General features: G+C 37.3%; 1 long non-coding RNA gene across 1 annotated transcript; it reads right to left on the reverse strand.

The window, feature by feature from the left end:
- Nucleotides 1–3,300: 3,300 nt before the first annotated feature.
- Nucleotides 3,301–4,046, reverse strand: LOC134664820 (uncharacterized). The gene is made up of 2 exons (XR_010098292.1): nt 3,903–4,046; nt 3,301–3,738 (listed from the first exon to the last, which is right to left on the reverse strand). It is a non-coding gene; the product is annotated as an uncharacterized LOC134664820 (long non-coding RNA).
- Between the last annotated feature and the right edge of the window lie 9,157 nt (nt 4,047–13,203).

Genomic DNA, 13,203 nt, shown 5'->3' on the forward strand with positions numbered 1-13,203 from the left:
GGAAAAAACGTCCAAAACACACACTAAAAAAGCGGCCAAGTGCGAGTCGGATTATTATTTTCGTCGTCGACATCTAGCATCGAGTAGCGGAATAATTATTAGTACTGCTACTTGACACCAGATGTCTCAAGTGTCGCGGAAAGAGAAGAGTTGTAGAATCATAAAAGGTAAGATCCTATAGAAGTGGTATACGCGCGCCTCCGTGAGGGACAAAACATAGGCAATGGACACTATCATTGGTCGAATTTATTTGTTGCCCACCATAACCCATACTATAATACTTGGTCAAGCAAATCTTGTCAGTACAAAAAGGCAACAAATTTAAAAAATGTAGGCGCGAAGGATTATCGTCTCGTAGGTAATTTAAATTTCACGACTTTTCCTACTGACAAGATTTGCTTGACCAAGTATAATTTAAGGTGGGGAATAAAAAAAAAGTGAGACTGACAAGGACAAACATAATAGCGCTTTCGCTGCTACTCCTACTGAAAGATACATAAGACTATCCCGTTCGGTCATTTCCCCCACCCATCATGCCTTATCTAGTTAAAAGATTAAATTCATGCGTAGAATGTATTTTCGATCCATAGACTTATAATATATAAAGACGGTGTCTCAGCGAGCTGTCACTGTTGCCACTTTTGTTTAGTGTACGATTAACAATGAGGCCCACGTTGCTGTAGCCATGTCGATAAAGTCATATCGATAAACTATCGACATTTCTTGCAATTTTAATTTTACTTCAAAGGCTTAACGATACCTAAAATGACCACTAACGCTTTTATTCTTTATTGTGGTTATCAGATCACAATTTTATAGTCACGCCCCAGCAGGGAACCAAGGGAAAGTTCAGATATTTAATTAAAATACATAAATACCTCCTAAAATAGGTGTTCCGCAATAATTGAATTATATTATTATATTATAATATATTCATTATCCATTAGCATTTCAATTGAAACACAATTATGAACATAATTATGTTTATGTTTAACGAAGATATTGAAGCTTCAATTAATCGCTATATCGTTCCGCTGTGTAGCGTTTATCGATATATAACATGATTAAAATCGACTTTTCACATCCCTAAAAGAGCACACATATACGCTTTTACGCACACATACACAGCCTGGGCGCATCAAGAAAGGCAACACTTGATTTGAAGTCCACCTTGTCAACAGTATGGTTGTCCTGTTTTGACAAACGGCATTTTTAAAAGAGCGAGGAGAGAGAAATGATACTAGTTGCTGCGCCGTGAAAGAGAACAGAAAACGTTGGGCCCAGGGGGAGGTGGGCCTCCGGTTTCACATACAATTACTATTGATAACAATAGCTCTGAAAGAGAAATGAAAGAATACCACAGTATGGATACAGATAGCTCAGTATTATCTACCACAGAAGTTAGGAAAAAAAGGACAGCATCCAGGAAGATATGTCGTCACTGTAATAAAAAAAAGCGACATAATAAAGATAAAAATAGGGATAGGGAATCTATTAAGGACGATTGCGATTGTCAGGTTTCCACAAACAATAATGATCGTATGCATTCTCATGCTCCACTTACAGCCCCTGCTCCTGCTCCGGTCCCGGCCCCGGCCCCGGCCCCAGCCACAGCCACTGCCCCGGCCCCATCCGCGAATCCTGATGATATTATCACCTCTCAGCCCACAGTCACAGTTAGGAAACAATATATTCATTCAGATTGTTCACCTTATATTGTACATGTACAGAAGCAACAGGAATCTCAAAATGATGGCAGTTCAATTCATTCAGTTGCTTTTTAAAACGCAACAATTTTAAGAACATTGTCAATGGCAGCGTTAAACGTATTGGACGTAATAGAGTCTCACTGTCATTTTCAAAATATGAGGATGCCAACCATTTTCTCCAAGACAGCCGACTGAAGGAGAATAGATATGCAGCTTTCATTCCATCATTTAACGTCATTAGAATGGGTGTAGTGAAAGGTGTTCCGGCTGAAATGTCTTTAGATGAAGTGAAGGAGAGTATAAGTGTCCCGGTAGGTTGCGGAGAAGTTCTCAAATTAAGAAGAATCAATTATAAAGTTATCGTGGATGGTGCTCCAGTGTGGAAGCCATCACAAACAGTAATTATAACTTTTGACGGACAGGTTCTCCCAAAACGCATAATTATGTGTTATAATGCTTTGCCGGTTGACCTATATGTTTATCCAACAATCCAGTGTTTTCATTGTTGTCGGTATGGCCATACACAGGTGCAATGCAGATCAAAACCCCGCTGCTACAAGTGTGGACAGGGTCACACTGGCTCCTCTTGCACTACTGAAGAAGATAGTGCATCTTGTTGCCTGTGCTCTGGTCTTCATTTTGCTACTAATAAGTCTCGCTGTCCAGAATATGAGAGACAGAAAAATATCAAGCTATCTATGGCTCAAAATGCTATTTCCTATCCTGAGGCATCAAAATTGCACCCTCCTGTGACCAAACCGTATGCAGATGTGGTTATGGCCACTCCGACATTTTCCCAGACGCAGACAACTAAAAACAATAATTTAGGTTTTAATACACAGCATTCACATTCTTATAAAAAAACAGTATTTCTTAAGCCTCGCAGTCCACCAAAACCTCAGAAAGGTTTTGACACTGTATCACATTTTAACCTTTCAAAAGATTATAATATGCCATCTCCTTCTGGAAACGGTTGTGCCATTGCACAACAATCTAACAAAAAAACTACCAATGAACTCATATTAGAACTCATACAACTGTTAAGTATTAATTTACATAATAATCACTCAGAACCGTCCAACGTTGCACACATTACCAGTCCATACTCTCAGGTTTCCTTCAATAATGGCCAACAACTCCTAAATCCTTCAATGGAATTGTCGCAGCATAAACAATAAAAAAAGCGACTTAATCCATTTAATTAAGAAGTTTGACCCTTTTGTTATTACCTTATCTGAAACATGGCTCAGGTCCGAGTCATGTTTCAAAGTTCCAGGCTATGCATGCCTCCGTGAAGATAGGTCGGACGGGCATGGTGGTGTAGCCATCCTTGTAAAAAAATCATATCATTTCTCTCATGTTCCATTAGCACCCCATAATAATGAATTTTCCATCATCTCAGCACTTGTAGATAACATTTGTATAGTTTCAGTGTATATACCTCATCCCTCACTTACCATACTTAGTGAAGTAAGAAACATCATATCATCTATTCCTACTCCATGTTTAATATTAGGAGATTTTAATTGCCATCACCCTGCTTGGGGGTGTTTCAATTCAACTAGTTTAGGAGAGGAAATAATAGACATAGTTGATTATTATAATTTTAGTATATTGAACTCTGGTGTTCCTACACGTCGGTCTGCTCCCAATGAGAATCCTAGTGCATTAGACTTATCAATTTGTAGCTCTTCCATTGCACATTCCTTACTATGGGAGGTACTTCCACTTTCCTATGGCAGTGATCATTTTCCAATTGTCATTTCTTTTCCTTTTAGAAACAAACCAGTACATAAAAGATCTCCACTGTTAGCATATAAACTTCAAAATGCAGATTGGGATAAGTTTCGCAAACATATGGATGAGAGGTTGGGAGAATTACCTGATGTATCTCGTGAAACTTTGTTTAAAACTTCTGATGCTTTTGCCAAGTTTATAATTAATATAGCTAATGAAGTATTTCCACGTAAGAAGTCCTCTAAATTCAATATTCCCAGCCCTCCATGGTGGGATTCTGAATGTTCAGAAGCTGTTAAAAAGAGAAAACAGAGTGAGTTGACGTATAATAATAATATGAGCGAAGAGAACTTTAATTCCTTATTAGTTACATTAAAAGAAACAAAACAGTTTTTGAAGAAGAAGAAAGTTGACAGTTGGAGAGCCTTTTGTGCATCTTTGAGTCCCAGTACTCACCCGTCAGAAGTTTGGAGGAAGGTTAGAATGTTTAGAGGAGCTTTTGTAGAAAATAACGCCATCAATCTTGATCCTCCAGTAGCCGAGAAATTTTTAGATAAATTAGCTCCTCCATTTGTCCCATTCCCTGTGTGTCCTGAACTGGCTTCCCCGTAGTGAGGATGTTAAGTGCAAACACCTTTTTTTTCTTGATTAAAGCATGAAACTTGGCACAGTTGTTCCTTATATCAAATCAAGCCGATTTAGATCGGTAGCCCGAAGGAGCCCCACCTCTGGGGCCCGAGAGGGGGGGTCAAAGTACCGCTCCGCCCGGCTTCATTCTAAAAATTCTAACAGGCCCCGTTAACCTAATAGGTCATATTTGGTATCAATTTCGGATAAATCAATAACGTAGAATTCATTTCTGATATAAAAAAATGCAATTTGTAGAAATTTTTTTTTTTTAAATAAAAAAATCTAATTTTTCAAGTGTAATATTTATTTTTTATTTAGTATCAAAATTAAACTGCCTGGTTTTTCTACATACAAAAAATATGACAATAAAGCCTATTTAATGCAGATTTGAAAAACGTAACTTTTCCTTACCTTTATTAAAAGAAAATTGCATAAAAAAAAACTTATATCGTCTCGCGCGGTGAATATCTTTTTACCGACATCGGCATCGTTATGGACAACATCCGAAGTACACACTCTGGAGACCGATTAAATGTATTGTTTATTGTTGTAGATCCTTTATAGATCCTATTATAAAGATAGAAAAGCGTACAAATATTATTTTTTATGTGTCGTTCAGTGAAAAAAGGGACCTAGGAAAAAATTATCATAGAGCCTCGCGTTTGTATAGAAGCATACTCGTATTTAATTAGTGTCAACCACTCCATGGACTACATGGTCGCTATTCTCAATGAATAAGAAGTAAACTGTAAGTATTATTAAATCTTTTTATTACATTATACCACACTTTAATTTTGCGACTTGTGTATTGAAAAATACAATTCCTTCCCCCGGCACATGAATGCGTACATTTCATCATTCACGTATATAATATATGTCAGTTTCAACCATATTCTGGCCACAGCAGGGTTGTCAGAACAGTTTGGAAACAGTCATCTGCTCCTTGCTTCCATTCCCAAGAAGACAGACTGAGCAAGTTTAAAGAGGAACTAACGTCTGACCCCCAAACATATAATTCTATCCTGATAAGGCTGCTTCTGTTTCAATAGTCTATTCAAGTAAAGAATTATTTCAGGCATTTTTTAATTATTTAGCAAGGGCTTTATCAGTAAGGTATTCACTTTACAAGGCTATTTCACATATCATCATATGAAGTTATAATAAACTTTTGGCGAATGTTATTTATTTACTGATATTGCTCTATCCTGTAGGAGCTTGAATCCTTGTATCGGCCAAGCTAAAAAGGGTCTATGCTTAGATCTCACTTTTATACACCGTATATTAAATGGGGAACCCGGTTCAAATCCTAGAAGGCATATATTTGTGTTTATCGTGAAAGCTTGTTCCTGAATTACCTATGGATGTTTTGAGTGTATTTATCAAATACATATTATCATATATATATCATCTAGTCTTATTATCACAAGTCTTATTGAGCTTACAGTATTACAAAGTCGATCGAGAAAATGCTTGGAATACGAGTAAGACTCCTGGTGTTTCAGAGCCCGATAGAAATAAGAGTTAAATTTACCATGATGATAAGCTTCACTTATAACCACTGATATTTTAGTGAAACTCATTTCTTTAGCACTAGGTAAATCATTTTGAGACACTTGTGTTGACAAAACTTCGAAGAGTTATAAGTCCTTATTTATGCCATCGCGAAATTGTGTAGAGAAACATGTCATAAGTAATGTTCCTCGTGAGGTTCCGAATACTCCAAGAACCATGAAGAGTCCGATTCATTTCATATGATGGCCCTAGTTGCAGATGCTGTAAAACAGTCATTGCAAGGTATTGATAAGCACAGTAGACACAGACGATGTAGTTATAGCAGCTAGACTAGATTCATGCGTACGAATATTTCCCCAACTACAGGATTTGTGGGCTCACGTTGACACAGTGGAAAACTCAATTATATCACATGTCACTCCATTGCATCCACAATAGGCCAGGGAATTCTATTTTTAAGCCGATAAAATTATCTATTCTGTAAGCTACTTAACTAAACTCTTTTATTTACCCTAAAAGAGTTGAAGTCTTACCCCTGTTTCGAACATTCAGTGGAAAGGGTAGAAAAAGTGAGTTCGAAACATGAAACCAGTTCAGAGTTCAGCCATGCCACTACAAGGATCCAAGCTCTTACAAGATGGAGCAATAGCGGTGGCTAAAAGCATTCCCCTAAAATACTAAAATGAGTTATTATATGTTCGGTAATAAGTGCAATATTGAAGAAGACAAGTTACACCGGGATATTGAAATGAAGAGTTGTATAATGTTATACCTGTTCAAAAGGGAGCCGTATAAATGCCTCATTACGCGCAGTGTACCGTGTGGTTGATGTTTGGGATCAGACATTAGTTCGTCGTCAAACTTGCTCAGTCCGTCTTCTTGGGAATGGAAGCAAGGAGCAATGACTGTTTCCAAACTGTTCTGACAACCCTGCTGTGGCCAGAATATGGTTGAAACTGACTTATATACGTGAATTATGAAATGTATCCATTCATGTGTCGGGGGAAGGAATTGCATTAATACACAAGACGCAACTTTAAAGTGTGGTATAATGTAATAAGTAAGCAGATTAAATAATACTTTTAGTTTACTTCTTATTAATAGGGAATAGTACGCAAAACTCTGCGTAGGTAGCGCCACTACCACTATCTGTCAATCACTAACAATCTGGGGGTCTGCCGCGAAACAAAAAAATCGAAGTTTCGTTGTCTAATCCCTCTATCACTCTTGCATATTCGATAAAGAGGCAGATAACTTAATTTCGATTTTCGCGTTTACCGGTAGGCCCTGGTTAACAAATCGCCTTGATGCATCAATGTCATATTTTATTGTCTGTGAAAACTTGTCAAAAACAGTTTAAGGTACAGTATGTATAAGTTAGTTTATGAATTTACTAGAGTCGGTAGTGCTGCACTCTGGCGGCAGAACATTGCAGTAATATCCCCTATTGAGAACAGCGACCATGGAGTCCATGGAGTGGTTGGCCTAACTAAATACCTACGAGTATGCTTCTATACAAACGCGAGGCTCTGTGATAATTTTTTCCAAGGTCCCTTTTTTCACTGAACGACACATAAGAAAATATTTGTACGCTTTTCTATCTTTATCTATCTACAACAATAAACAATACTTTTAATCGGTCTCCAGAGAGTGTACTTCGGATGTTGTCTATATCGATTCCGATGTCGGTAAAAAGATATTCTCCGGCGCGAGACGATATAAGTTTTTTTTTATGCAATTTCCTCTTAATGAAGATATGTAAAAGTTATGTTTTTAAAATCTGCATTAAATAGGCTTTATCATCATATTTTTTCAATGTAGAAAAACCAGGCAGTTTAATTCTGACAATAAATAAGAAACAAAAATTAAACTTGAATAATTAGATATTTTGAGTTTTTTTTTATTTTTTCCTACAAATTGCTAATTTTTTATACCAGAAATGAATTCAACGTTATTGATTTATCCGAAATTGATACCAAATATGACCTATTAGCTAAACGGGGCCTGTTAGAATTTTTAGAATGAAGCCGGGCGAGCGGTACTTGACCCCCCCCCTCTCGGGCCCCAGAGGGGGGGCTCCTTCGGGCTACCGATCGAAATCGGCTTGGTTTGATATAAGGAACAACTGTGCCAAGTTTCATGCTTTAATCAAGAAAAAAAAGGTTCGACCTTTTTTTGTCACTTAGAACCCTAGCTACCGTCCAATATTGTTAATGATAATGTGCAGCGTTTTAACAGTCCATTTTCGTTATTGGAGCTACAGAATGTCTTATCATATGTTATTGATTCTGCACCTGGGTGCGACGGTATTCCATATTCCTTTTTGAAACATTCTAGTGAAAAGGTTGTAGTTGTAGGTTACTTTCTTAATATTATCAACGCGATTTTTATGACAGGTGACATTCCACCAAATTGGAAAATACAGTTAGTGTTACCCTTTCTCAAACCGAATAAACCCCGTAATGATCCAAATTCTTATCGTCCAATTGCGTTATCTTCTGTTTTAATTAAGATTTTAGAACATTTAGTTAAAAATAGATTAGAGTGGTTTATTGAGAGTAAGAAGTTATTACCCGATATTCAATATGGTTTTCGGAAAAGCAAAAGCACTTTAGAATGTGTGGGTTTGTTAGTTTCTGATATCCTTTTAGCCTTCTCGAAACGGGAATATGTAGTAGCTTGTTTTGTAGATATCAATTCGGCTTATGATAATGTAAATATATCAATTCTTGTAAATAAGTTGTTCCTCTTGGGAGTTCCTGAACGCTTGTGTAATATTATCGCTGCTATGTTTTATGAACGGACGATTAGGTTAGATTTAGACGATAAAGTATTTCACAGGACAGTTTGGAAAGGACTACCACAGGGTTCTGTTCTAAGCCCTTTACTTTTTAATGTATATACATATGACCTTAGTTCTAATTTGCCAGATTATATATCAATTCTACAATATGCCGATGATATAGTGCTTTATTCTAGAAATAGATCTGTAGAAAAGGCCTGCGAACTTATAAATGCTAGTTTGGAGAAACTAAAAGTATATTTAAATGATAATGGGTTAGACCTTTCAGTTCCGAAAACCTCAGCAATTTTATTTTCTCCAAGGAAAAAAACGGTTCATGATAGCTTATCATATGGTGGATCTACAATCTCCTTTCGTCAAGAAGTCAAGTATTTAGGAATGGTTTTGGACTACAATTTGTCAGCCAAGGGTCATTGTAATTATGTTAAAGGTAGATGTGAACGCTCATTAAACATATTGAGATGCTTGGCTGGTGTATGGTGGGGCAGCCATCCTTTCTATTTGAAGCTTATTTATAATGCAGTTATAAGAAGTGTTGTTGATTACGGTTCTTTTCTTTTAACACCGGGTACAGAAGAATCCTTTAAAGTATTCAATGTCATACAGAATAAGTCATTAAGGACAATCCTTGGTGCTATGCGAACCAGTCCGGCTAATGCCATGCAAGTGGAGTGTGTTGACCCACCTGCGCATTTGAGGCGTCAACTTTTATCCGACAGATTCATTTTTAGGACTATGCAATTTTCGGTACATCCTCTTATCACAAAACTATCGACGCTTTATGATCATATGCAGTCGTCTCCATATTGGCGTAATAGAACTCCTCCTTGTATAATTAATTAATGAATGAATGAATATTCTTTATTTCAGACCAGGTCCATATAAAATTAAAATTAAAATAAATAAAATCAAAATTAACATTAAAATCAAAATCAAAATTAAAATTAAAATTAAAATTAAAATTAAAATTAAAATTAAAATTAAAATTAAAATTAAAATTAAAATTAAATTAAATTATAACATTACATTACATTAATACATTACATGTGTTAGTAACAGTGTGAAATCATTAAATTAATGTTCCTACAACTAAGGTTAGTATATATACAGGACATCACAGACTTTCTACATACAGTATATTGGCTTGCCTGTCAGTACATGTATCATATTACAATGGTTTATGTACTGACAGTCAAACCTTGACGCAAATGCCCTCAGGATAATGTTAGAGCTGTCCCGCACCCTACGCGACAGGGATGTGCACCGCTTCCGCATTGTGGTGTAGAAACAGTCTACCCTAGCTTCAGCAAACATCCCCGATGCGCTGCAGTAGCGAGACAGCCCCATCATCATCCTGAAGGCATTGTTGTACTGTACACGGAGGGCGTTGTACTGTTTCTGCGTATAAGAGATCCACAGGCTGCTCGTGTAAAAAGTTGTACAAAAGGCTCTAAAGAGAGTTACCTTAACTTCAGCAGAGCAACGAGCGAACCTGCGGGCCACCATGTTTGCCCTAACAGACAACGCCCTCCGTTCTCGCTCAATATCGGCATCATCTTTCAAGTCAGAGGTTACCACATGGCCAAGATACTTAAAAGATTCTACCCTATTCAAAGGAGTACCATATAATCGAATAGGCGGCACAGGTGGCAGATCTTTACCTCTGACTTGAAAGACCATGCATTCGCTCTTTTTTATATTGTACATTAGACCGTGACTTTTAGCATATTGCTCACATATGCCAAGCAACTGCCCAAGGCCACACGGAGAGGCACTCAACAGCACCATGTCGTCAGCGTAGCTTAAGTTGTTGAGACATACGTCATCAATGTGGCAGCCGACATGAGTGCTGCTGAGCTCCTCTATTAATGCATTTACATACAGGTTGAAGAGCTTGGGTGAGGAGATACCCCCTTGCCTCACCCCGCACTCCAACCTGTATGGATCCGAATATGCGTTTGACCATCTCACCACGTTGACCTGGTTAATATACCAGAACTTAAAAAGGCGGTAAAGCTCAGTAGGCATATTGATGTTTTTTAGTTTCTGCCATAATACATCATAATTAACCAGGTCGAACGCTTTAGAGAGGTCAAGAAAACACGCATACACGGCCGTGCTTCGACCCGTATAGTACCTGACTGTCTGCTTTAAACTCAAGATAGCCGTTTCGGTTGACAGGCCCGGTCTGAAACCGAATTGGTTGTGATGTAGATTTAGGTACTTGTCAAGCTGAGTGCTGAGCAGACTGTCAAGCACCTTAGAGATCACGGTTGCCAATGAAATCGGCCTATAGTTGTTTTTATCACTTATATCAGCATTTTTGTTTTTAACTATTGGCACAACTACAGTTTTCATTAGAGCATCCGGCAAGTAAGAATGACTCATGCAAAGGTTAAATAATAAGGCCAGTACTCTAGGCAAGTGAGAGCCAGCATACTTAAGGTGTTCTATGCTTAGGCCGTCGTGTCCAGGAGATTTTCCCCGAGCCATTGATTGAATTACTGCATGTACGTCTTTCGCATCAAATCTAGCTATAATTTCCTGTCCTCGCGGCCATTCATCACCTTCTGACGGCGATGCCACCAAAGGTGACGATACAGTGAAATGAGATTTAAATATGCTGGCTATACTATTATGATCGCTAATGCCATTAATACTTGCCGGAAGACCAGGTTTGCCATTCAGCCTCTTAGTTGATTTCCAAAAGCTACGAAACAATAATATAATAGCTACCTTAAATTTCTGTCTCTATCTTCTCCTACTGTCAGACATATTAACCTTCCCATATATGAGAAAGACTCTTTGATTATTTCTCCGCAAGTTTTTCTAGACTCCAATATTTCTAAGGATATAATAAGTGCTCAACCTGTATTTAACAACTTAGTGGGCGAAAATTGGTCTGGCTGGCATCACATATACACTGATGCATCAAAACTTTCTACAAATAGTTGTGTAGGGGTTGGTGTATTTCATCACCAGTATAATGTTGTACAAAAAATTAAACTCCCTCCAGAATCTTCGGTATTTACTGGAGAACTGTTTGGTATTTATAAAGCTGTTGAGTACCTATGTTTGCATGTTCAATTTAAATAAATGTGTAATTTTTTCCGATTCCAAAAGTTGTCTCCAAATTCTATTAAAATCACCTTTCAAAATGACAAACAGTTACCCTTTGTTATATGAAATCCGAGACATCTTGTTAAAATGCGAAAAGAAAGGGTTTACTATAAATTTTGTATGGGTGCCAAGTCATTGTGGAATTACTGGAAATGAGAAAGCTGATCGTCTGGCCGTAGATGCTGTTGCTTCTGGTGATATATTTCCATATAAAAATTATTGCCATGATCTTCTGTTGCTCCCCAAAAGATATCTCAGGTCAGCCTGGGAGTTCTTTTGGTTTTGGAGCAGCTTGGAATCTGGAAGTTATTACCTTAAGATTCAAAACGACATCCCTGTAAAACCGTGGTTTTACAATAAAAACTTCAGTAGACGCGAAATATCATGTTTAACACGCATGAGACTGGGCCATACAAGTGCTCCTTCTGATCTTGCGAGATTTAAAATTATTAATGATCCTAAATGTGACTGTGGTGCAGAAGTGGCTGATATTAACCATATATTCTTTTCTTGTCCCTTATACGATCGCACTGTTTTCATGGAAGCTTTACAATCTAAATATATTCCCTTTCCTACAGACATCCCTTCCTTGCTTATTAATCATGATTTATATAGCATCTTAGCATGGTTCATCTTTCATAATAATATAAAAGTATAATCTTTATAATATTAAGTATATTTATCACTAGAAAAAAAATATCACTTTGTATTCTTATACCTGACCTGACCACTTTTTCCAAATTCCGTTCCTTTATTCCTTTCCGCGTTTAATTTCCTACCCTTTTACTTGACGTTGGCTACGGGCAACACCGCCTTCAAGTCCATACAAAGAAAAAAAAATTGTGTAATATTAAAGTAACAAGTCCGCAGTTTGCCTTTCTTTCTAACAACAGTCATTTGTTAGAAAGAGAGCTAGGCCTTGGGGTGTTCCAAGGGCCCAACCTTTTCTGTTCTCTTTCAAGGCGCAGCAACCAGTATCATTTCTCTCTCCTCGCTCTTTTAAAAATGCCGTTTGTCAAAAAAGGACAACCATAACAGTTGACAAGGTGGACTTCAAATCAAGTGTTGCCTTTCTTGATGCGCCCAGTCTGTATACGTGTGCGTAAAAGCGTATATGTGTGCTCTTTTAGGGATGTGAAAAGTCGATTTTAATCATGTTATATATCGATAAACGCTACACAGCGGAACGAAATAGCGATTAATTGAAGCTTCAATATCTTCGTTAAACATAAACATAATTGAAATGCTAATGGATAATGAATATATTATAATATAACAATATAATTCAATTATTGCGGAACACCTATTTTAGGAGGTATTTATGTATTTTAATTAAATATCTGAACTTTCCCTTGGTTCCCTGCTGGGGCGTGACTATAAAATTGTGATCTGATAACCACAATAAAGAATAAAAGCGTTTTTGGTCATTTTAGGTATCGTTAAGCCTTTGAAGTTAAATTAAAATTGCAAGAAATGTCGATAGTTTATCGATATGACTTTATCGACATGGCTACAGCAACGTGGGCCGCATTGTTAATCGTACACTAAACAAAAGTGGCAACAGTGACAGCTCGCTGAGACTACGTCTTTATATATTATAAGTCTATGGGGTGTTCACCTCGGTATATGTTTGACAGTTCAATGAACGAATGAACGTTACTTGAATGAAGTTAAACGTTAACGTCGTCTAAA

Source organism: Cydia fagiglandana, chromosome 5 (assembly GCF_963556715.1).
Source record: "Cydia fagiglandana chromosome 5, ilCydFagi1.1, whole genome shotgun sequence".
Taxonomy (NCBI): Eukaryota; Metazoa; Arthropoda; class Insecta; order Lepidoptera; family Tortricidae; genus Cydia; species Cydia fagiglandana.